General features: G+C 44.6%; 1 non-coding gene across 1 annotated transcript; it reads left to right on the top strand.

The window, feature by feature from the left end:
* The first annotated feature begins 4308 nt into the window (after positions 1–4308).
* On the top strand, positions 4309–4393 carry TRNAQ-UUG (transfer RNA glutamine (anticodon UUG)). Its single transcript has one exon. It is a non-coding gene; the product is annotated as a tRNA-Gln (tRNA).
* The last annotated feature ends 201 nt before the right edge of the window (positions 4394–4594 follow it).

The following is a 4594-nucleotide window of genomic DNA, read 5'->3' as shown; positions in this document are numbered from 1 at the left end:
GAGGGAGGGGGGAGGGAGGAGGGAAAGAAAGAAGGAAGGGGGCAGGAAGGAAGGAGTGAGTCAGTTAAATAGTGGTAACATGATAATTCTATGGAGAAAAATAAAGCCAGGCAGGACATTAGGGATCACAGGAAGCAGGGTTACTATTTTATATGGGTGCTCAGAGAAAGCCTCAATGATAGCTATTTGAAAAGATAGCTGAAGAACACTAAAATCATACAAAGATCTGAGGGAAGAATGCTCTACATAAAAGGAAATAAAAGGCCTGAGACAGGGATGTACTTAGCATATTCTAAAAGGGCTCTAGGATGCCATTAAATAGAAGCCAAGAGAATGAGAAGAACTGTAAAAGGTTTGGTGAGAAATATACATTGGAGGGAGAAGGTATGCAGGTGCAAACAGGTCTTTGAAAATCTTAAGAATCATAGAAAGGACTTCAGTTCAGATTACTATGAACTACTTTGTAGAAACGCAAAAGAAGCAAACAGCAAACATGTAACTAAATGGCTATTGCAATCCAGTAAAGGTTGACGAAAACTCCATTTTGAAGTTAGAGCGAACAGCACTGGTTGGTGGTGTAGATCTGGATGTGTGAGGAGAGGCAGAGAGATGCCCAAAGGCTTCCAACTGTGTACACCAAGTAGGCTGTGGGGTACATGAATGTGGGGTTCAGGAGAATTTTAGACTACAGATGTAAATACAGCTGGGGGATCATCAAGCGTATACGCAACTTAAAGCCATGAGATTGGATGCCATCACAGAGAAGGACTCAACACAGAGAAGACATCTAACAGATACTCAGTAGTACAGACATCAGGGAGATGAGGAGGAAACAGCAAAGTAAGCAGAGAAGGAGGAGCTACCGGGTGGGAGGGAAACCATAAAAGAGTGCTATCTGGGGTACCAACAAGGTTAAGAAGAGGAAGTGACCGAAGTACTGGCTACCGCTGACAGAATGAGGAGGGTGACAGCTGTGTGCTGCAAAGCCAGTTTTGCAAAGGGTGCTAGTGATCCTGGCTCACGCTGCCTGAAAAATGTTTGGCGAAGTGATGGAAGCTAAGCCTGGTGTTCTGTGTATTTAGCAGAAAGGGGGAGCATAGGGATGAGAGACAGGAATGGGACGTGTTACCTCTGACACACATCCTGTTTAGGGCAGGTGAGGACTCCTTCTTGGAGGAGATGAGACTAAATATGGTCCATGACTTTGAACCAAATATTGACAGGTAAGCATCTTGATGGGAACAGTGCTTCAGGTGAATTGAGACTCTTGAGAGCAACTTTACTGGTGGGAAGGACAAACCATGCCAGCATGATGGCACCTCAGTGAACTCAGCGGTAATGGAGGTGAAGTGTGGATATGGCAGTGGAGCCTGAAATAAGTAATAAAAGCAAAGATTGGGAAAACTATTTGGGGAGGTTTTGGCAGTATTTGTTAACTTCTATACAGAGCAGGAGATGAGGACGTTTTCAACCCAAGTGTGTGAATGCCTTGGTGATGCCATTAATGGATGCGACAAACGGGATCTGCTAAACATGGCGTCTGGGGTCAGAACTAGGTTTTCCCTCAGCGTGTGGTACCATTCATTCACTCTCTCTCCTCTCCCTGGTTTTTGGGTGTGTGGTACCATTCATTCACTCTCTCTCCTCTCCCTGGTTTCCGCTCTCACTCTTGAGTTGAGTTTCTCATCATACGAGGGGTTAGAGTCTGAGATCCTCTTAGCTAGTAATCTACAATTTCAAGTACGATGACAAAGATTTTGGTCTTAGCCTATTAAAAAAAATGTTTATTTAGTTTTGAGAGAGAGGCACAGGGTGAGAAAGGGAGGAGAAAGCGAGAAGGAGACACAGAATCTGAAGTAGCTTCTAGGCTCTGAGCCATCAGTACAGAGCCTGACATGGGACTCAAACCCATATGTTGTGAGATCATGACCTGGGCTGAAGACAGATGCTTGACCAACTGAGCTACACAGGCGCTCTGAGTCTTAGACTACTAAATCTGAGGTGTTGTAGAGAAATTATCAAGTACATGTTCAAAGGGCATATATTAAAAGCTAAGAACTTGTAAGAATGGCCAAAACTCAAAGAACTGAGGTTCAAGTAGCAAGAGTCTAGAAGGATCTAATTTAACTCCTGGCTCTGGAGGAGAAGCTACTTACAGTGGAGGCTTTCTGGAGCTAGAAAGGGGTTTCTGCCTGGCAGGCAGAAACAGCCAGTGTGAGCCTCCAGTGGCGTTCCGCCATGTTTCCCTTACAAGGGTTACAGTCTGTGCCAGTGTACACAGAGTCGTTCGGCTCCCCCCTGAGCAGCAAAGCCTTGGTCCCTCCGTGCATGCTTCTACAAAAGCCTAAGCTCATACATGTTTGAGAATTAGCCTGAAGTGTTTATAAAAGGCATTTTCTCACCAACTATGGAGGTTCAACGGCCTCTTATCTTATTCTTTTGTTAATCTGTATGAATCCACATTGGATCTTCCTGCTGACGCTAGTGGGGAACATGTCCTTGGAGCCATGAAGCCTGGAACATAGTTGGTGCCTGACAAATATTTGGAGTCCTCTGGCCAGATTGCCCAGAGGGGATGGATACTGAGATTAATGTGTGGCTTCTTTCCATGCTTTAGGTAGGAGGCTGGAAATATATGAACAACAACAACAAAAGAAAATAGAGAAAGACTACTCCCTATTTCTCCATGTAATGTTTTCTAGAAAACATATGTAAAAGACAAATAATAGATAAATAGATCCACAGATAACAAAAAGTTCTTTTTTGATAAAGTAAAACACACACACACACACTTCCTGATTTGAGGTCATCTTTAGATATAATTTCACTGTTGATCTATTGTGTTGTGTGTTCTTCCAATGTTCTCTCCAGGCTACGCAATCCAGTCTTTGATTCAGCTTGTCGTCTGTGTCAAGTCCAAGGAGAGGTTGAATGTAAAGGCTTACCCCTTTTAGCATCCCTAAACGTGTGTCTCTTTGTCTCTATGGCATGGTATTTATGAAAATAGCTATCCTTGTTGTTAGCATCTAGCTTTTCTTATTTCAGTTCTCCACTCTTACATCTAAATAAGGACAAAACATAACTACACAGTCAAGTAGCACACAGGAGCTATTATATAGAGGAATATGGGTGTGCTGGTGAGATGGGGTGGTGGCTGGTGGGAGCTGCCAGAGATACTGAAATGACGAACAAATTCAGCCCACGAACAAATTCCAAACACGTGCAAGAAAGGCAGCTTAGTGGGTGGCCGTGGGGAGTCTAATGTGTACAAGTGCTTCTACGGGTAAATTATGAAAGTTTGTGTCTACTTGTAAAATACAGCGTATTTGACCTTTATGTACCTTGTGCAGTTAGGAGATTGAGACAAGGTACTAACATTTGCTGCATACTTAACTGGGTGGTGGGAATTACCCATAGTGGATACACACGTATATATTACATAATGAAACACACATACACACACACACACACACACACACACACATCCAATCTTATTTATTCTCTTCACTGATCCTGCGATGCATTAAAATTTCCATTTTTCAAAAAAAAAAAAAAAGGAAGTTCAAAATCAATGGCAACATGACCAAGGTCACACGGACTATCTGCGGTGAATCTGGGAAATTGGGCCTCCGTCAGAGGCACTGCCAACCTCAGGGTATTGGGGACGATCCGTAACGTAACCCAAAAGCACTAAGCCGTTGGCAGAGGAGTTCCTGTCTTCAGGCACTTTGACCCTCGGGATTCTGTCGTGCCGTAGCGATTTCCTGCCAGGGAGTAGCAATGAGGCCCCCGGGAAATGCCCTGACATCCGTCCGTCCCCCGCGACCAGAGCAGGACAGTCCCCTGCCCCACCAACTACCACCGAAGACATACGGGGCTTAAGGCTAACATCTCATTTTAATAGTTAATTCTGGAAACCCACCAAGAGCAGCCATCGTGTGAATTTGGCACGATTTCATCGGTGCTTGTTCCTCCTAATTTCATTATTCTCCAGATGTGAACATATTTTTCCGCGATGCTAATTTTTCTTTTGCCAATTATCTCTGTCAGAATTGTAAGGCAATTCTCTTTTGGGTTATTTATCTGCACATTTGTCCTACTGACATGGACGTTCCACGACGGCACAGACGGCCGACGGCGCGTTCGGCTTGGCGACTGTAACTTCAGAGTCCTACACCCGTGGCGCTCACGGAGCATGCGCACCGGAAGTGCCGCTGAGGGGAGCCGGAAGTCAGAATGGTGCCCGGGAGTTTCCTGCTGCACGGACGCCATGAAAGCGGAATGCTTAAAAAGAGTGAGTGTTGGGGCGCCTGGGTGGCTCAGTCGGTTGAGCATCTGACTTTGGCTCAGGTCATGATCTCATGGTTCGTGGGTTCGAGCCCCACGTCGGGCTCTGTGCTGACAGCTCAGAGCCTGGACCCTGTTTCAGATTCTGTGTCTCCCTCTCTCTCTGACCCTCCCCTGCTCACACTGTCTCTCATTCTCTCTCTCTCAGGAATAAATTAAAAAAAAAAACAATAAATTTTTTTTTTAAAAATACTGAGTGTTAGAAGATTTAAAAAAATAAACGCAAAAGCAAAGTCAGTTCTTATGA

Source organism: Crocuta crocuta, unplaced genomic scaffold (assembly GCF_008692635.1).
Source record: "Crocuta crocuta isolate KB4526 unplaced genomic scaffold, BGI_CrCroc_1.0 scaffold90, whole genome shotgun sequence".
Classification (NCBI taxonomy): domain Eukaryota; kingdom Metazoa; phylum Chordata; class Mammalia; order Carnivora; family Hyaenidae; genus Crocuta; species Crocuta crocuta.
The sequence above is the reverse complement of the archived record's forward strand: the minus strand, read 5'-3'. Positions and strand labels throughout refer to the sequence as shown.